This window comes from Ranitomeya imitator, chromosome 8, assembly GCF_032444005.1.
Source record: "Ranitomeya imitator isolate aRanImi1 chromosome 8, aRanImi1.pri, whole genome shotgun sequence".
Taxonomy (NCBI): domain Eukaryota; kingdom Metazoa; phylum Chordata; class Amphibia; order Anura; family Dendrobatidae; genus Ranitomeya; species Ranitomeya imitator.
This window is the reverse complement of record NC_091289.1, coordinates 105,483,865-105,506,378: the sequence shown is the minus strand read 5'-3', so window position 1 is coordinate 105,506,378 and position 22,514 is coordinate 105,483,865.

Here is a 22,514-nt window from a genome sequence, read left to right as displayed (position 1 = left end):
CCATTTCACCCAGACTATTTTTAAGGGTGCCAACACTATCATTTTTTAGTTTCTTACTATTTATGTAGTTAAAGAATAATTTGGGATCATTTTTACTCTCTCTGGCAATGAGTCTCTCTGTCTCAATCTTTGCTGCCTTGATTTGCTTTTTACAGAATTTATTTAATTTTCTGTATTTATTTAATGCCTCATCACTACCTACTTCCTTTAATTCTCTAAATGCTTTCTTTTTGTCACTTATTGTGCCCCTTTCAGCTCTATTTAGCTATATTGGTTTCCTCCTATTTCTAGTATGTTTATTCCCATACGGTATATACTGTGCACAGGTCCTACCCAGGATGCTAATAAATGTCTCCCATTTTCCTTGTGTATTTTTATGACTCAAGATATCGCCCCAGTTAATTGCACCAAGATCATCTCTCATCCGTTAGAAATTTGCCCTCCTGAAGTTTAGTGCCCTTGTAACCCCTCTACTACACATCTTATTAAAGGATACATGAAAACTTATTATTTTGTGATCACTATTACCCAAGTGACCCCCAACCCTTATATTTGATATGCGGTCTGGCTTGTTGGTTATTATTAGGTCTAGCAGTGCCCACTTCTTGTTGGGTCCTGAACCAATTGTGAAAGGTAATTGTCACTCATATTTGTCAAAAAACCATTACCCTTGCTGGAACTGCAGGCTTCCCCAATGTATTTCAGGATAGTTGAAGTGTTATGGAAATTTGGTTTGGATAAATCTATTCCTGTGTGTGCTGCGGCCGTTCTCAATTAGACTGAGTATTTTGAGCCCTCAAGGAATGAGACTGCACACCATTGTGACAATAACATTCCACCAATACTGATGATTTATTGTACATACATGGATTTATAATTGCATATAGAAAGGAGGTGGTTAGGGGTGGGTAGTAAATTACCATATTGTCTAGCTCCTCTGTTATTGGTTATCTAAATATATATATGGAATATGGTGATCAATGCACATATGAATGCTGATTAAACAACTAAAATATAGCTGCTACATTTATCCTGCTATTCAGCAGGATTCTTAGACATTAGTTCAAGACATCTGGCCTAATTTCCGGTTTTTGGGTGTCTGGAAAGTACCGAGGAATCATTTGGCCTAGCTCATATGGTCAAGTTGAGCAATTGATTATAAACTAGCTGAGTATATAGATACTAGATTGTGGCCCGATTCTAACGCATCGGGTATTCTAGAATATGCATGTCCCCGTAGTATATGGACAATGATGATTCCAGAATTCGCGGCACACTGTGCCCGTCGCTGATTGGTCGAGGCAACCTTTATGACATCATCGTCGCCATGGCAACCATTATGACATCTACGTTGATACTGTGCCCGTCGCTGAATCAGAAACGTGAGATGTCTACGTCCTTTATGACATCATCGTCGCTGTGCCGGTTGCTGATTGGTCGAGGCCTCTATACAAGCCTCTATATATGTCTAAGTACAGGGTATGTGAAGACCCTTAAATATACATATTACCTAATTGCCGGGTGCTCCCCGCTTCCAGCCGCACATGGCACGCCACTCTCCACCAAACCCCGACGCGCGTTTCGCGACAGCTTCCTCCTGGGGGCGTGTCTATAGAGAGGCATCATAGAGCTTTTAAGCCACAAAGAGCCAATAGAATCTAAGCTGGGCGGGTCTAGCCAACTCGTACTATTGCCTGGAGAAGCCTAATGGAATTAATCACAGCCGCGGGACAAATCCCGTCAGCAAATTAACTGGTAAAATGCCAAATTCCAGATCTTTAAATTCTAAAAAGGATAAATACGTGCCAAATATATATTATTGACAAAGAACGGCACCTGAAAGAGAACGGGATGAATAATCCCGCATAAAGAATTGTAACTAACCTACCGGTAATCACCGCAATCATATGTACTTCACCACACCAATATAGATGTCTGTTAAAAGGCGCCAACCTCCACCCTGAAATGGATAGTGGAGGCATACTAAGAAAATAGCCCTACAAACCACCATATACTATCAGATTAGACACACTACAATGGGGAAAGAACCACAGAAATATCCATCAAAAAATATATAAAATAATAACGAAACCAATAATGAATAATAATGTTGAAGGTGAAACAAAACATTAAATAAAAATAAACATACATTTTATATAGAAAACATCCCTACCAAAGAGAGAAATCATCAAAGATCCCTATTACTGGAAAAAGCAGCGAATTATAAAGCATACATATTCGCTGTTGAATTACCGTAATCCACTGTCAATTAAATACCAATACCAGTAAATAAACAAAAAATAAATTAAAACAAAAGTGAAAGATGAAAGAATAAAATAAAACAAAGTGAAAATAAGGGAACAATAACACCTAAACATCTATGCAGACCAGTATGCAGTGACTGGTGCCTCCCCCTGCAGGTTGGGGCAACCAGCCACAATCATAACCTCTGCAAAGATGAAAAAATAATCAACTGGACAGATAAATCCGAAAAATGAGCAAGTGAAATAAGAAAGGTTGTAATATTGTGAATAAACTTGTAACCTATATCCAAGTGAATTATGAGAATCAATGGCGATGAGACACAGCAGAGAGCTCACCTGCAGGATGGGATCATCCGCAGATATCTACATCAGCCAGATGATATAATACATATCTATAAGTGAAAAAATGCTGAACAAAGAAAAAGGTGATAACTCAGAGAAGAAATAAAAGAAAAGTGATATTAATAGCCAATATTAATAAAAAATAAATAATAAGGTGCCAAATATACGATAAATTTAATGTAGATCCTCATTACATATTGATACATATGAATAGAACACCATAGATCAATATATCCCCATAGGTACATGTTATTAGCAACCACACCAGAAAATATCTTCTAGAGTTCATATGTAGCTTTAAACAGCCAAACACACCCACAACTATACCGGGTGTCTAAAGTTCCATGTATATATGATCCATTTCTGCGCGTGAAAATGCAATTGAATTAATAAAGTTCAATATAGATATGATAAATTTCTGCACATCGAAATACAATTGAATAGTGGCACATCCTTCATGGCTCTTCTGTAGTCATGAATCACTAGATACAGCTGGTATTCCCGATGACCCAACGAATCCAAGAATCCAAAAAAGAACTACAGAAGCAAGTCGTAGCACTGAACACAGCAGGCATTCCCGATGACCCAACGAATGCAAGATTCCAAAGAAGAACTACGGAAGCAAGTCGTAGCAAGGCTGTATTCCAAAGATAGGTCCATAGGAACATGAACCCTGAACATCTTTCACCGCTCATCATCCATCAGAAGTCAGATGCAAAGAATCTGTATCCGGTATATAATCCCAGGTCCGAATCAAAGGAATCCAAGGTGAGTAGATACAGGTGAGTAGATACAGGAAAACAGCATATCCTCTATAGATTAATAGGATCAAGCTCTATGAAAAAATAAAACTGAATTAAAAACAAATAAAAAAGAACATAAAAGAACCACCTACAAGACACCTGGACAAATTAAAAATGACCAATGCAACTAAACAGAAACAGGACGGATGAAAACTATGCAAGTCATAAAAAGGCCCCAAAGCCGAAATTTTCGTTGAGACCCTGGGGTGCCAAAGTCCCCAACCGATAAATCCATCGGCTTTCAACCTGGGCCAACTTTTTAGCTAAATCACCCCCTCTAGGTCCCATGCTAACAAGATCTATAGCCTTGACTTTCATCAGCCCAGGATCGCTATTGTGATATTTTTTATAGTGCCTAGGGAGTGTTTTAAGGCTAGCAAGATACTGAACCATCCTAGATTTTTCTATATCCAGGCAATGCTCACGAACACGTATTTTTAGCTCTCTCGTTGTGAGACCAATATAGATCTTGCCACATGGGCATGTGGAGTGATAGATCACACCTTTGGATGAACATGACAAAAATCTTCTGATCTCGTAGCTTTTAGATCCATCAAAGTTGGTAAACTTTTTAGCTTTAACGCAATTGGCGCAAGCTTTGCAGCGGCCACAAGGAAAAAAGCCAATTAAATCCTGTTTTGCTCCCTTCCTCTGATTGCCAAGCTCATAATGGCTATGGACCAAGATGTCGCGAATGTTCCTCGACCTTTTCGCCACTATCGACGGCTTAGAGGGCAAGCATTGCTTAAGAACTGGATCAGTCTGTAATACGGCCCAATGTTTTTCTATGATATTTTTAAATTGAAACCATTTATTGTGGTACCCAGTAATTAATCTAACTTGATCCTTGTCTTTATGCAACCTCGAGCTGTTATTATATAATAAGGAATTCCTGGGAGTCCTTTCAGCTCTTAACCGGCCATTTCGTATTGTTCTTTGACTATATCCTCGCTGCAAAAATCTGTCAGCAAGATCATCTGCCTGTATGGAAAAATCTTCATCCTTGGAACAAATGCGTCTCACCCGCAAAAACTGTCCCACGGGTATTCCTCTAATTGTGGACGGCAGGTGAGCAGATTCTGCATGAAGCAAAGAATTGGTGGCAGTCGGCTTGCGAAAGATGTTGGTAACCAAATCACCTTCAGGCAGGGCACGTATCTGCAAATCGAGGAAATCGACAGACCTACCATATTTAAAGGTCAGCTTGATATTAAGATTATTACGATTGAGGGCAGCCATGAGTGTATGTAAATCTTTAATACCCCCCTCCCATACAAACCAAACATCATCAATATATCTCATCCAACCTTGGATGAGATCGCTCTGGGGGATGGGATTACTCATAAAGATCTCCCTCTCCCAAGCCCCCAGAAAAAGGTTTGCATAGGAGGGGGCACAGCAAGCCCCCATCGCGGTATCTTGCAACTGCAGATACGTGCCCTGCCCGAACACAAACACATTGTGTGACAAAACAAACTCAAGCAATTCCAGCAAAAGTTGAACCAAACTCTTATCCAGATTGCTTGCGCTCAAATATAGAGCCACAGCCTTAATCCCATCTGCATGCCTGATGGAGGTGTAAAGCGCCTCTACATCAGCAGTCACCATTACACTATTTGGATTCAATTGAAGGTTGTCCAACCTCTGCCGAGCAGCCGTGGTGTCCTTGATAAATGATGGAAGTTGGTTTACTAGAGGTTTAAGATAGTAATCCAAAACTTGAGTGACCACTTCACACAAACCTCCATTACCGGACACAATCGGCCTGCCAGGAGGGTCACTCGGATTTTTGTGTATTTTAGGGATAAGGTATAGTGTCGGCATCCTCGGTTGCATATTTCTAATAAGTTCAAGCAATCTCTTTGGAATAGTACCTTCCTGAAAAGCTTTTTCCAAGATCTCAATCAATTCAGATTGAAAAGACACCATAGGATTTAAAGCAAGTTTCTTGTAGCAAGTTCTATCATCCAGCAATCTGTAAGCCTGCTTCTCATAAAGAGTGCGAGGCCAGATGACCAAATTTCCGCCTTTATCGGCTGCCTTATACACTACATCATCCCATTCTTTTAGGGCCTGTAAAGCTTGTTTTTCCTGTTGCCCAAAATTGGACGGACCAAACCCCTTGGCTGCCAGTTCTTCTATTTCTTTGGTCACCAACCTGGTGAACACCTCCACCGCCGGACATAAATTGAATGCTGGGAATTTCTTAGTTCTACCCACCAAATGATCAGGAAAAACACTCACCTCAGACGAATTACTTTCACGCTCCAAGGCCTCCAAGTTGGCAAGAGCCTCCCTCTCTTCTTCAGTATCAAAATTTTCATCTGTTTGTCCCTTGAAATGTAGTCTTTTTAATATCAACTTTCTTGAGAATAAATGCAAATCCTTTACCGATGTGAAGGCATCTAGGGAGTAGGATGGACAAAAAGTAAGACCTTTTTCAAGGATTGACGTCTGTATATCAGTCAAAACATGTTCCGACAGATTAATCACCTTCATTTTGTCGTTTCTCTGGTAATTCCTTTTTTTGAAAAATTAATTAGACTTGGAATTCCCTCCAAATCTGGTACGTTTATTCCAAGGAATGGAGTCATTCCCTTGATTAGATGACCCTGCGTCTGAAACTGAGGATGCTGAGCTAAATGATTACGATCTAACTTTACGTTTCTCCTCATTAGATCCTGGATTTTGCCATCTATAAATTTTGTTGTTCTCATAGTCGGAAACATCCCTCAAATATTTCTTTGTTTTCAACGCACAGATCTCTTTTTCCCACTTTTCCAGATCGTTATCAATTTCTTTCAAAAATGATTCCAACTGATCATTTTTTACATCTTTTTTGAGGGAAAGTTCGAATTTACTTATTTCATCTTCAATTTTCTTTATGGATAAGATGTTACTCTCTATAATTATCTGAAGAAACTCCAAAGAACAGACAGAAGCAGCTGTCATCCAACGATCAATCAAATGCTGCTCACCCAAATCAAACGTAGGGTAAAGCTGCACCCGTAAACCACGGGGAATTATTTTTTGACTTACATAGTTTTCCAAAGTTGTCTTGGTCCACCATATTTTAGTTTTTTTATGGATACACCTTTTATATTGTTTCATCACGTCCCTTTCTATATTAGAAGCATCAGTCATGGGTTGAGAGGCATTGGAAAGAAAAATATTAGAAGCTATATTATTGTTCGTGTGGTAATCTGGTCTGTTTCAGACCATTTATTTTGACGCATTAATACTTTGCTATATACTGATGGCCACCTGCTGCATTGATGGTTCATACACTGCTTAACAGCATTTATTCTTTTCGGCATAGAGTATACTTATTAGTGGCTCTCTGTAATTAGGCTATTTAGCGGCGCTGCAGTGTTGGTTCACGGTAGCTATCACTTTTTGCTGCGGTCATGTGATAAGTGAATCCATCTGTCATATTGCCACGCAGCCAAATTTGGTTTTGCTGAATGAATAGATATTTACCCATAGGATAATAAGGGCATATTTATAGCATATTGTTCTCAGCATAGAATCGGAATTTAGGATAGCATCGGAATCCATTTATTATATTGTTGCGTTGCCAAATTTGGTTATGCCGAGTAGATAGCTGTTTTTTCCACATGATTATAATGACATACTTACAGCAAATTGTTCTGAGTATATAGTTGGAGTATAGTTATTATGACATTAATACGATTATTATGACATTAATTATGTTATTATGACATTAATACGATTATGACATCAGCTGTGTATTGAATATCTTTTTCGGCTATTAAGCATTGGTTATTTTGATACAATTGTACTGTAATTAGGTTATCTTGAATTATGTGAACAGCTTTTTGTGCACATTGAGTGTTGTCAATGCTTGAACATACCCCTTTGGGTTTTTTTAGAATAATATCCAATTATGTATATATCTTATTAAATTGACACTCGGATGTATATAAATATTTTTTACATTATCAATATTGTACAACAGTTAATTGGCACCTAAATCTAATGTTCATTGTAAGTAGTTTCTCAGCATGCTCCACTGCCAAAGCTAACGAATTTATGCATATGTGTATTACCTTGTGCTCCCCTATCAATATTATAATTCTATTTACGCCTTTCTCCACGATATGATTGATTCTTATGGTTTTGAGGCATTGTTTTAGTATTTGTTGTGTATGTGTTAATAAAATTATAACTTTTTATAAAAAAACAGAGCACTCTTTGATTCAGCATGCAGCTTAATATCTGCTTAGCGGATCATTATGTTTGATATATATATTTCTATCAGAGAAGTCCCCCATAATAATGACTTCCCCTTCAGTCACGGCTTCATCTATTTGCTTTATGAGGATATTCTCTGTTGCTTCCATTATTTTTGGAGACTTATTACAAACCCCTGTCAGTAATTTATTATTTTTCCCCCTCCCCTTATTTCCCCCCACTGGCACTCTACATTTTCATTAGATTCACCTATAATGGGACCTTCTTTCTCTATTTTTGCAAAATAAAGTCTGGCTTTTAATACAGGTTTCTGCTGATCACTGTATTTTGCTTCTGCTGACCTCTCGCCCATTACAAGTCTCCGTACATGGATCTTCTTATGGGTGAGATGATTTTCTTTTGCCTTTTTCATTATATACATGTCACACACTTTGCTGGAGCTATAAAAAGCTGTAATATATTTTATTTTGCATGAAAATATGCAGCAGAACATCACCTAAATGAACGTGTCAGACTCAGATGCAGCAGCTGGAGATGAGGATAGGGAGGTGGTTATCATACAGGTGATCATATGCTGCAGTCTGTCCTGGGGAGGGTGAAGAAAGCACAGTCTGTTTGTTTTTAAAATGGCAATCGAGGGACCAGGAATTTGAAACCTGAAAACTCCTTTAACGCTTCCAACCTCCGCTGCTTCACTGCCCCTCACACCGTCAGGTCAGTCGGGAAGGAGTTAGGGCACTGTTAAATGATGATATTTTACATCAGTATTTGTTACCAGATGGCAGGAGAGGATCCAAAACACAGAAGAGGTGACAGTGATTCAGGTATTATTTCTTTCTGTTTGTTCCCCTCTGGTTTTACAAATACTGATGTAAATTACTGCCCCAAATACTCACTGTGTGAATGAGGTGAGGAAGCCACTGGTAATCCTGTAATATACTGAGTCCTTACTCCGAGGGTGAGCGCACACTCACAGGTGCTGCAGCCGGCAGATGTCCAGTCTCAGTGATGTGTGATGAACCCAACTCTCAAATATAAATCAGACCACAAAATAACTACATGGAGCATTGTAATTAGGTGTCAAGCGTTCTCACCTTTATCTTAATTCACATGACCGAAAATAACACAACCCCCGACTCACGAAGAGTCACCCCACCAGCACTCAGGAGAGGAAAACCCCCTATGGAGGAAACCTCTAGGGAACCATGGCTGGAGGGTCACCTTTCCCTTGGGCTTAGAGAGTTAGTGCCAATATAACAGATGGCAACGCAGAATTTTACAATTTGTACATCTAACCAGATTTACAGAGAACGTCATAAAAAATATAGACTGTAAATGTGATAAACCGGATGTGGGAGAGATCTGGCTGCGATATCTGGCACAACAACCATTGCTGCTGATCTGATTCCCAGGTGGATGTACAGGATCATTTCTCCCTTACAGATCCGAGTCCAAGTCATAAGAATTTGGACCCTTCGTGAAAAGGATTGCTGGTTATGGATAACCCCCTAACAGGATAAATATCCCCTCCCTATCCCAAATTATCCCTATTAAAGTCATAGAACTCCCAAACTAGAGCAGCTCTATGTGGAGGGTAACAGAAGAGAATCCTGTTCTGGAGACCCCCCTTTGTTGCCTTCCCATGCCCTGGGGGTGTCTAAAAGAGACAACCCCTTAACTGCTAGAACCTCCAAATTACACCACGGTCGGCACATTACATAGGGTGCTCACGCTCAACGTCCTCAGGCGCATCAGTAATGGTGCTGATCGTGGCAGTGCGCCCTTCTGTTACGGAATCTTCTTTATCACACTTGTTTATGACCTCATAACAGTTGTCATGGTTACTACAGGGGCTATTACTGATGCAGGACCCACGTAATAACCCTTTCATGATTGGCAATTCACTTTCATTATAGAGACAAATAACTGCTCTTGTTACCAGCAGGCGCCTATCATTATGGCTTCCGTTACGCACCATAATAAATACATATTACAGATTAAATGTGCGAGTGTTTCAGGGGGGTTCTGCACTTTTTAGATGCAGAGACTGGACTTATAACTAGTACTTTACAAAGGAAAAAAATTAAAGGAAGTTACTTGTAAAAAATCTTACATGGAATTGCATTTAAAGCATTTTCCTAATGTACATTCTACATATCTACATAGTTATATAGATTGATAAAATTCAAACTGTCTTCAAACCTAAACATGTTCTATTGCTAAATTATTAATAACTTCCAATGTCATGTTTTGTTAAAAAAAATATCAATCCAGACCTTTTTTAAATGCCACTATAGTGTCGGCCATTACTACCTCTTGTGGTCGTCATTCCACAGTATGACTGCTCTAACTGTAAAGAACACTTTCCTATTTAGCTGCCAGAACTGACTTTTCTTCAATTGTGGCACATGTTCTATTACTCTTTGTAAGGTCCTGGAAAGTGAGAAGTCACGTGCCAATACTATGTATTGACCACATATTATTATTAATTATTTATATAGCACCATTAATTCCATGGTGCTGTACACTAGATGGGATTACATCAAAATACAAATATCACTTACAGTAAACAAACTAACAATGACAGACTGGTACAGAGGGAAGAGAACCCTGCCCTTGAGGGCTTACATTCTACATGATTATGGAGAAAGAGACAGTAGGTCGGGGGTTGCAGTAGCTCCAATGGTGTTGAGGTGGCCGTGTGGTCAATACAAGTTGTAAGTTTCTTTGAAGAGATAGGTTTTCAGGTTTCGTTTGAAGGATCCAAATGTGGTGGATAACCGGGCGTGTTGGGGCACAGAATTCCAGATGATGGAGGATATTTGGGAGAAGTCTTGGAGGCGATTGGGTGAGGAGCGAATAAGCATGGAGGAGAGAAGGAGGTCTTGGGAGGACTGGAGATTACGTGAGGGAAGATATTGAGAGATTATTTCGGAAATGTACAGTGGAGATAGGTTATGAATGGCTTTGTTGGTCAGCATAAGTTGTTCAAACTGGATTCGATGTGAAATTGGGAGCCAGTTAAGGGATTTGCAAAGAGGGGAAGCAGAAGTGTAGCAAAGAGGGAGATTTGTCAGGCAGCAGAGTTGAGGACAGACTGGAGAGGTGCGAAAGTGTTAGAAGGTAGGCCACAGAGGAGGATGTTGCAATAGTCGAGGTGGGGGATGATTAGGGCATGCACAAACATTTTGGAAGAGTGAGGGTTGAGGAAAAGATGGATTCTGGAAATATTTTTGAGCTCGAGGCAACAGGAGGTGGCGAGAGCTTGGATGTGCAGTTTGAAGGACAGGATAGAGTCAAGGGTTACCCTAAGGCAGCGGATTACCGGGACAGGGGAAAGTGTGAATTTCTTTATTGTGATAGATAGATCAGGGTATGCAAGATGGAGGAAAGATAATTAGTTCAGATTTGTCCACTTTGAGTTTGAGGAAGCGAGAGGAGAAGAAACAGGATATGGCTGATAGACACTCTGGGATTCTGGAGAGCAGAGAGGTGACATCTAGGCCAGAGAGGTAGATCTGAGTGTCATCAGCATATAGATGCAGTAAATAGTAATAACGGTCCTAGGAGCGCTGGGAATGAGACCAAAACAAGGATTTTAGTGTTGAACCACAATGCGTTTCAACGGTTAAACCGTCTTCATCAGGTAGAAGGTTAACGGCTGGAGCTGCGGTGGACCTTTTGCTTTCAATTGTAACTGTGACCCTCACAGCGCTCCCTAGCGACCGCTTTCTTTTCCCTTGAATTTCATCAGCATATAGATGGTACTGAAAGCCATAGGACTTTGAGTTGTCCCAGGCCAAGTGTATAGATTGAGAAGGGAAGGGGTCCTAGGACAGAGCCTTGAGGTACACCAACAGAAAGCGGGTGAGATTAAGAGGTATTATAGAAGTAGGAAATGCTAAATGTGTGGTTGGTAAGTTATGTGGAGATCCAGGATAGGGAAAGGTCTTTGACACCAAAGGAAGAGAGGATCTGTAGTAGGAGGCAGTGGACAACTGTGTCGAAGGCAGAGGAGAGAGAGGTCTAGAAGGTGGAGTATAGAGAATTGTCTATTAGCTTTGGCTCTAGTCATTCGCAAGTTTGGTCAGGGCAGTGTCAGTGGAATAGTGGGGACGGAAGCCAGATTGTAGGTTGTCAAAGAGCGAGTTAGATGCAAGGTGTGAGGAAAGTTCAGCGTGGACGTGCTGCTCAAGGAGTTTGGAAGCAAATGGGAGCAAAGATATGGGGCGATAGCTGGACATAGCGCTCGGGTCAAGGGAAGGCTTTTTGAGGATAGGTGTGATTGTAACATGTAACATGCAGAGGGGAAGGTACCAGAAGTTAGTGATAGATTGAAGAGATGTATATGTATTTATATATATATAAAGGAGATCTATTAATAACTGAATAATCTAAATTCCACCTTTGTACTGAACCTAAATTCCAAATATCTTTTTTAAAATGTGGAGCCCACATTGGATGCCATATCCAAGATGTGACCCTACAAGGGATTTACAGAGGGATAATAATATGGTTCACATTTGGATCACAGGATTGTATCTCTTTTTATACACCCTAAAATCATATTTGCCTTTACAGCTGCTGCCTGACATTGAGTACTGCTTCTCAGCTTACTTGTAACCAGAATAGCCAAGTCCTTCTCCTGTTCTGTAGTCTCGAGCATACTACAATTTAATCTACAGTTAGGGCCAGAAATATTTGGACAGTGACGCAAGTTTTGTTATTTTAGCTGTTTACAAAAACATGTTCAGAAATACAATTATATATATAATATGGGCTGAAAGTGCTGCAATATGATAGTTTCCACATCCAAATTGGAGAAAGGGTTTAGGAATCATAGCTCTGTAATGCATAGCGTCCTCTTTTTCAAGGGACCAAAAGTAATTGGACAATGGACTCTAAGGGCTGCAATTAACTCTGAAGGCGTCTCCCTCGTTAACCTGTAATCAATGAAGTAGTTAAAAGGTCAGGGGTGGGTTCCAGGTGTGTGGTTTTGCATTTGGAAGCTGTTGCTGTGAGCAGACAACATGCGGTCAAAGGAACTCTCAATTGAGGTGAAGCAGAACATCCTGAGGCTGAAAAAAAAGAAAAAATCCATCAGAGAGATAGCAGACATGCTTGGAGTAGCAAAATCAACAGTTGGGTACATTCTGAGAAAAAAGGAATTGACTGGTGAGCTTGGGAACTCAAAAAGGCCTGGGCGTCCACGGATGACAACAGTGGTGGATGATCGCCGCATACTTAATTTGGTGAAGAAGAACCCGTTCACAACATCAACTGAAGTCCAGAACACTCTCAGTGAAGTAGGTGTATCTGTCTCTAAGTCAACAGTAAAGAGAAGACTCCATGACAGTAAATACAAAGGGTTCACATCTAGATGCAAACCATTCATCAATACCAAAAATAGACAGGCCAGAGTTAAATTTGCAGAAAAACACCTCAAGAAGCCAGCTCAGTTCTGGAAAAGTATTCTATGGACAGATGAGACAAAGATCAACCTGTACCAGAATGATGGGAAGAAAAAAGTTTGGAGAAGAAAGGGAACGGCACATGATCCAAGGCACACCACATCCTCTGTAAAACATGGTGGAGGCAACGTGATGGCATGGGCATGCATGGCTTTCAATGGCACTGGGTCACTTGTGTTTATTGATGACATAAGAGCAGACAAGAGTAGCCGGATGAATTCTGAAGTGTACCGGGATATACTTTCAGCCCAGATTCAGCCAAATGCTGCAAAGTTGATTGGACGGCGCTTCATAGTACAGATGGACAATGACCCCAAGCATACTGCCAAAGCTACCCAGGAGTTCATGAGTGCCAAAAAGTGGAAAATTCTGCAATGGCCAAGTCAATCTCCAGATCTAAACCCAATTGAGCATGCATTTCACTTGCTCAAATCCAGACTTAAGACGGAAAGACCCACAAACAAGCAAGACCTGAAGGCTGCGGCTGTAAAGGCCTGGCAAAGCATTTAGAAGGAGGAAACCCAGCGTTTGGTGATGTCCATGGGTTCCAGACTTAAGGCAGTGATTGCCTCCAAAGGATTTGCAACAAAATATTGAAAATAAAAATATTTTGTTTGGGTTATGTTTATTTGTCCAATTACTTTTGACCTCCTAAAATGTGGAGTGTTTGTAAAGAAATGTGTACAATTCCTACATTTTCTATCAGATATTTTTGTTCAACCCTTCAAATTAAACGTTACAATCTGCACTTGAATTCTGTTGTAGAGGTTTCATTTCAAATCCAATGTGGTGGCATGCAGAGCCCAAATCGCGAAAATTGTGTCACTGTCCAAATATTTCTGGCCCTAACTGTATAAGCAGCAGTAAGATTACTCTCGTTGCAGAGCATTACTCTACATTTGGAGTGGGTACGGAAAGTATTCAGACCCCTTTACATTTTTCAATCTTTATTTTATTGCAGCCATTTGGTAAATTCAAAAAAGCTCATTTTTTTCTAATTAACCCCTTAACCCTGCTGTTCTGTTAGGTCAAAAATGACCGTTTTTGAAATTCTATAATGTTATAAAAATTCAGCGTGTGATTCTGAGACTTGAGGCTCCCTGACTTTTCGTTATTAGGGGGGTACTCTCTGTGGGAATTTTTTTTTTTTTAATTTTTGTTTACTTTATTTGGTACAATTTTTTTTACACTTGTACTGTTCGGTCAAAAATGACCGATAGGCCTTTATTCAGCTCTCCAGACAATTTTTGACAAAAATAAAGGTGCTATCACCTCATTTTGAACTATATATTGCATCTACTACTATTTATCAATGTATCTGACTACTTTTGGTCAGAAAAGATTTACACATACCAACATTTTCAAGTTGCGTTACAGCCGACGGATTCGCTTCCAGTATAGCTATGCGCAATTTATTTCACTGGTTTTTATTTACCCTGCTGTTCATATAGATCTAGTTCCATTCAGTTGTCAACATTTCATATTGTAAATCATGATTTTCTGATTTTCCATGTGTTTGCTGGTTGTACAGTATTACACTGTGCAATGCTGTCCTAAGCAGAATTCACCTAAAGTGTTGTACTGTGAGCTTTTTCCTGCTGCAGGGTGGTGTCTGCTCTGATCTTATCTGTAGACAGATAACATAGCAGTGTAGAGTTTCAGTTCAGCTGGAGACAACACAGTGAGCAGAGGTTCAGACGTCAGAGCTCTGAAGTCCCATTTTTACAGGTATGTTACAGATAAATTATTCTTTTATTCTAAAATTATTCAATATTCTCACTGCTGTGATAAAATGGATGATAGGGGGTTAGCATTAGGGTTGTGTAGACTCAATGTCTGCTTATGAGTACATATTCTCACTGCTGTGATAGAATGGATGATAGGGGGTTAGCATTAGGGTTGTGTAGACTCAATGTCTGCTTATGAGTACATATTCTCACTGCTGTGATAGAATGAGTGCATGCCTCATTTTTGTTTGCGACGCTCCAGCACCATAATCACAGGGCATATCTCAATGTGTGACGGGACGTTATTGTGTGTATTGTTGCGAAATTGTTTTGATTTTTTTTTCATTCATTGTTTATGGATATATTTTATTTTTCATTCAACAGTGATGCCTTACAGCAGGAGTCCCCAACCTGTAGCTCGGGAGCCACATGTGGCTCGCGGTCCCATGAATTGTGGCTCGCGGCTGTCTGTAAGCTTGGTGCATTAGCTCCAGTTGAAGCAAACAATTATGAAGAGCACATCTGAATATGGTGAATTTTGTGAGCAGTCCTGCACAGAAGAGCAGATCTGGATGCACCTATACTGGTCTTAAGGGTTTTGAGATGATTTAAGTATGGTACGCTGGAGACAAGATGACACCACCTGTCAGAGGAGGTGTTTGAAGCTGGATGTGACAGTGTCTTGGGAGTGCTTTATAGGAGAATACTGAATGAGGGTATTGTAGGAATCAATGGATCTTTGTATACTGCTTTGGGGTGATTATTTTTTGTGGAAAAGCTTTGGATACCATTATTGTGAAGGGGCGGGAGCTGAATGTGGCTCGCGACCCTCTCTCAGAGCTGAATGTGGCTCTCAAGGTCAGAAACGTTGGGGACCTCTGCCTTACAGCATGAGAAGAAGACACTTCACCCAAGCTGAATTGGAGGAGTTTATAAACGACTCCGATACAGACGAGGATGTTAGGTCCGGTCAAAAATGACCGGGAACAGTATAAGTGTATAAAAAACAACGTTTTTTGCCATTTTATAGAGAAAAAAGCTTTTTTTTTTTTTTTTTGCCTTTGAAAAAAGTATATCTACATAATGTTTGATATTATTACTTATAGTTAACATTTAGATCAAGATTTTTTTTTATCTGCAAAAATAATCAATTTTTACAAAAATCGAAAAAATACCATGTTCCCTTTTGGATATAAAAAAAATATAAAACAAGCTTTGTATTTATTTTTTTTTCTGGTATTTGAACAACCATCTTCACAAGCAATATAATAGTGCAAAAACTGTTTAAAAAAACCACTTAGATTAGCTAAAAATGATTATTTTATAAGGACGGTCAAAAATGACCGGGAACAGTACAAGTGTATGTGAAATCTAAACAGAACAGCAGGGTTAAAGGGCACCTGTCACCCCGTTTTTTCAGATTGAGCTATAAATACTGTTAAATAGGGCCTGCGCTGTGCGTTACTATAGTGTATGTAGTGTACCCTGATTCCCCATGTATGCTGAGAAATACATTACCAAAGTCGCCGTTTTCGCCTGTCAATCAGGCTGGTCTGGTCAGGTGGGCGTGTTCACAGCGCTCTTTTCTTCCCCAGCTTTCCGTTGGTGGCGTAGTGGTGTGCGCCATGTCCAAGGTCCGAATTCCCTGCGCCTTTCATCGGTGGGGGCGGCCATCTTCCTGGGGCCGCGCGTGCGCAGATGGAGTGCTCTGCTGCACGGGGCTTCAGGAAAATGGCCGCGGGATGCCGCGCGTGCGCACAAGAGATCGCGGCGGCCATTTTCCCAAAGCCGAGATGCAAACGCGGCCCCAGGAAGATGGCCGCCCCCACCGATGAAATGGATGACAGCGCAGATCGCGCGCTGTGTCTTCACGTGGGCGCAGGGAATTCGGACCTTGGACATGCGCACACCACTATGCCACCAACGGAAAACTGGGGAAGAAAAGAGCGCTGTGAACACGCCCACCTGACCTGACCAGCCTGATTGACAGGCGAAAACGGCGACTTTGGTAATGTATTTCTCAGCATACATGGGGAATCAGGGTACACTACATACACTATAGTAACGCACAGCGCAGGCCCTATTTAACAGTATTTATAGCTCAATCTGAAAAAACGGGGTGACAGGTTCCCTTTAAGCCCCAAGGGTGGTTTGGACGTTAATGACCTGGCCAATTTTTACAATTCTGACCACTGTCCCTTTATGAGGTTATAACTCTGGAACACTTCAACAGATCCTGATGATTCTGACATGGTTTTCTCATGACATATTGTACTTCATGATAGTGGTAAAATTTCTTTGATAAGACTTGCGTTTATTTGTGAAAAAAGTGGAAATTTGGCAAACATTTTGAAAATTTAGCAATTTTCCAACTTTGAATTTTTATGCCCTTAAATCATAGAGATATGTCACACAAAATACTTAATAAGTAACATTTCCCACATGTCTACTTTACATCAGCACAATTTTGGAACCACATTTTTTTTGTTAGGGAGTTATAAGGGTTAAAAATTGACCAGCAATTTCTCATTTTTACACCATTTGTTTTTAGGGACCACATCTCATTTGAAGTCATTTTGAGGGGTCTATATAATAGAAAAAACTGCACCCCTCAAGGTGCTCAAAACCACATTCAAGAAGTTTATTAACCCTTCAGGTGTTTCACAGGAATTTTTGGAATGTTTAAATAAAAATGAACATGTACCTTTTTTTCACTCAAAATTTATTTCAGCCCCAATTTGTTTTATTTTACCAAAGGTAACAGGAGAAAATGGACCCCAAAAGTTGTTGTACAATTTGTCCTAAGTACGCCGATACCTCATATGTGGGGGTAAATCACTGTTTGGGCGCATGGCAGAGCTTGGAAGGGAAGGAGCGCTATTTGACTTTTCAATGCAAAATTGACTGGAATTGAGATCGGACGCCTTGTCGTAGTTGGAGAACCCCTGATGTGCCTAAACATTGAAACCCCCACAAATGACACCATTTTGGAAAGTAGACCCCTAAGGAACTTATCTAGATGTGTGGTGATCACTTTGACCCACCAAGTGCTTCACAGAAGCTTATAATGTAGAACCGTAAAATTAAAAAATCATATTTTTTCACAAAAATGATTTTTTTACCCCCAATTTTTTATTTTCCCAAGAGTAACAGGAGATATTGGACCCCAAAACTTGTTGTGCAAATTGTCATGAGTATGCTAATACCCCATATGTGGGGGTAAACCATTGTTTGGGCGCATGTCAGAGCTCGGAAGGGAAGGAGCGCAGTTTCACTTTTCAATGCAAAATTGGCTGGAATCAGACGCCATGTCAAATTTGGAGAGCCCCTGATGTGCCTAAACAGTGGAAACCCACAATTCTAACTCCAACCCTAACCCCAACATACCCCTAATCCCAACCTTAACCATAACCCTAATCACAAACCTTACCCTATCACACCCCTAACCCTAATCCCAACCCTAACGCTAATCCCAACACTAACCCTAATCTCAATCGTAACCCTAACTCTAACTTTACCCCCAACCCTATGGCTACGTTTAGCCTCAACCAAAACGCTAATCCCAGCCCCAACCCTAACCCCATCTCCAACCCTAACCCTAATGAGAATATGGAAATAAATACTTTTTTTATTTTATTATCTTTCCCTAACTAAGGGGGTGATAAAGGGGGGTTTAATTTACTATTTATAGTTTGTTTTTATAGCAGGTTTCTATGTTTGGCAGCTGTCACACACTAAAAGATACTTTTCATGGCAAAAAATAGTTTTTGCATCACCACATTTTGAGAGTTATAATTTTTCCATATTTTGGCCCACAGAGTAATGTGAGGTCTTGTTTTTTGCGGGACGAGATGTTTTTATTGGTAACATTTTCGGGCACATGACATTTTTTGATCGCTTTTTTCTGATTTTTGGGAGGCAGAATTAACAAAAAGCAGCAATTCATTAATTTCTTTTGGGGGAGGCGTTTACACTGTTCTGCGTATGGTAAAATTGGTAAAGCAGTTTTATTCTTCAGGTCAGTACGATGACAGCGATACCTCATTTATATATTTTTTATGTTTTGGCGCTTTTATACAATAAAAACTATTTTATATAAAAAATAATTATTTTTTCATCCCTTTGTTCTAAGAGCTATAACTTTTTTATTTTTTGCTGGTGATGGAGCTATATCGCAGCTTGTATTTTGCAGGACAAGATGACGTTTTCAGTGGTACCACGTTTATCTATATCCGTCTTTTTGATCGCTTGTTATTTCACTTTTTACTTGGTGGTATGATGATAAAGCATTGGTTTCTTTGGCTTGTTTTTTTAATGGTGTTCACTAAAGAGGTTAATTAGAGAGGCAGTTTTATAGGTCGGGTCATTACCGACATGGCGATACTAAATATGTTTACTTTTACTGTTTAGATTTTTTTTTATTCAAATATTTATTTATTGATGGAATAAATATAGATTTTTTAGCATTATTTTTTATTATTTTTTAAAATATTTTTACAATTATTATTATTCATTTTATTTCATTCTAACATTTACACTGTGTCTCACTATGGGACATTCATTTTGTGCAGGCTGATTGCTTCTGTAGCATGCAGATGAAGCAGCATCTGTATGCTACAGAAGCTGTCAGTGCTGCACTCTGTGCACACTGACCTGAGAAACTTCCTGACATGAACTGCATATGACAGGAAGGCTCTCAGGTCTGGAGACCGGGATGTCATCATGACGACATTGGGTCTCCATGCCACGGGGTCTCCGATCCAAAGGCAGAGGGGGCTGTCAGCCCATGTGCTGGCTCTGGAACGCTGCGATCTTGTTTGGTCGCAGTGTTTTGGGGGTTAAAGTTCCAGAGTGGTCCATAACCGGTCCTGGCACTTAGTGCTGGCTGTCAGCTGTGACAATCAGCTGACACCAGGCCATAATTCACAAGTGCATGAGAATATTTCATTCTTCACGCACCGGGTGGACCTGTGTGCCCTCAAATGCCAGGGCTGAATTTCAGTTCCAGTCTGACCCTGCAATAAAGGTATTTTATCTTTACATCAATTGTCCCAAATCTTCTTCCTTGGTCAAGCATTCGGTGCTTTCTTTTGGTTCTTACAATTTTTCCAAATGGTCTACTATTCATCCACCCAGCAGATATATATCATTTATTCCACATGAGATTTGTTACCAGATATCACCTCCCTACTAACAGAATCCCTCAATGTCTGACCACTATTTCATCCTTCTTCTCCGCTAGATTTCTGAAACTTAACATGGACAAAACAGAATTCATCATCTTTCCCCCATCTCACGTGACCCCCCCAACGAACCTATCCATTACAGTAAATGGCTGCCCACTCTCCCCAGTCCCACAAGCTCGCTGCCTCGGGATAATCCTTGACACTGATCTCTCCTTCAAACCACATATCCAAGCCCTTTCCACTTCCTGCCGACTTCAACTCAAAAATATTTCACGAATCCGTTCATTCCTCAACCACGAATCTGCAAAAACCCTAGTCCATGCCCTCATCATCTCTCGCCTTGACTACTGCAACTTCCTGCTCTGTGGCCTCCCCTCGAACATTCTTGCACCCCTCCAATCTATTCTAAACTCTGCTGCCCGACTAATCCACCTGTCCCCCGCTATTCCCTGGCCTCTCCCCTCTGTCAATCCCTTCACTGGCTCGCCATTGCCCAGAGATTCCAGTACAAAACCCTAACCATGACATACAAAGCTATCCACAACATGTCTCCTCCATACATCTGTGACCTCGTCTCCCGATACTTTCCTGCACGCAACCTTCGATCATCACAAGATCTCCTTCTCTATTCCCCTCTTATCTCCTCTTCCCACAATCGCATACAAGATTTCTCTCGCGCATCACCCCTACTCTGGAACTCTCTACCACAACATATCAGACTCTCACCTACCATCAAAACCTTCAAAAAGAGCCTGAAGACCTACCTCTTCCGACAAGCCTACAACCTGCAGTAACCACCGATCGACCAAACCGCTGCATGACCAGCTCTACCCTCGCCTACTGTATTCTCACCCATCCCTTGTAGTTTGTGAGCCTTCGCGGGCAGGGTCCTCTCTCCTCCTGTACCAGTTATGACTTGTATAGTTTAAGATTATTGTACTTGTTTTTATTATATATACCCCTCCTTACATGTAAATGTCATGGAATAAATGGCGCTATAGCAATATATAATAATAATTATATCACTTCTTTTGATTGGATGTATATCTATTGCTGCGTTCAGTGCATGTTTAAATTCATGTCACTATGGGGTTAGTAATAGGGGCGTCTCATAGACGCCGCTCCATTACTAACCTCTGGGCTTGATGTCACCTGACAATACAAAGGTGATATCAACCTCCAACTATCACCCCACTTGCAACCACACCAGGGCAAGCAGCACAAGCAAGGAAATGAATTGGAGTATCTATTAGATGCACCTTTTCTGCGGTGGCTGTGGGCTATTTTTAGACTGGGGGGCTGTCCAATATCCATGGCTACTTACCAGCCTGAGAATACCAGCCCCCAGCTGTCTGTTTTAGCTTGGCTGGTTGTCAAAAATTAGGGGGACCCAACACTGTTTTTTTTTTAAATTATTTATTTATTTAATTAATTAATAAATATGGCTTGAGGACCCCTCTATTCTTGAAAGCCAATCGTGCTAAAGCTGTCAGCTGAGGGTTGCAGCCCACAGCTGTCAGTTTTGCCTGGTTGGTTATCAAAAATAGAGGGGAACCCATGTCATTTTTTTAAAATTATTTATTTATAGTGCAGGTGGCGGCTCCCCTCATCTGCCGGCTACTCTTGCTGTTAGCAATTGAATACAACACTCAACATTGCCCCTGCTAGTGCTGATAGCAGCTCGAGCAGGGGACCGTGATGTGAGCTGTCTTCAGCACCTAGTGCCGTGGAACAGCGCAATCAGTACTGCTGATTCCCAGGCGCCGGTATGTGTCACACTGATGACAAACATCATCCGTGTGCACGTGCTGCTACTGGAAACACTGAGCTTTGAACGAGCCCTTACCAAACTTTGGCTGAATTTTGCCTAATTTTAGGAAAAATGCTTGGGAATCCAAACACAAATCAGGATATGTAATGGTTATGTCAAATTTGAGATTGATGGATGTTTTCTGAACACGTTGGCTCATCTCTAGTAACAACACCCTTTAACTTATGATTTCATAGAATTCAAAACTAGAAGCATATGCATCAAATGCTATTCTCACAAAACAGTGATAGTTCTGTCTTGGAAACCCCTCTTTAGAGAGAGCTTTAGGGGAAACCCAAGAGGGATTGAACGTTTGCCACTGTTGACCTAATCAGGCGTGGTGATTGAATGGGGACAATACCATACATCGCTAGTACTTGTCAGTGTACAAGGCTTGTATGATTTCAGTTACCAATGCATAATTACACCCACTGGAAAAAGGGTGACGATTTGGTATATTACCTAAAAAAGATACGTGAGCTTCAAGAACAAAGACTGAAAATCATGGATTCTCCTAAAGTCCCTCAAACTAGTTTAAACCAGCTCTCCGTGCCTTCAACAATTTTTGAATAAAGCATGACAACATGCTGTCTCTTTGCCTTTATGAGTGTAACATAAAGCTAATACAAACAATAAGTTATTCAAACTAGATCTATAAATATATATAGATATGAATTGTTTACCACCTTTAGTACC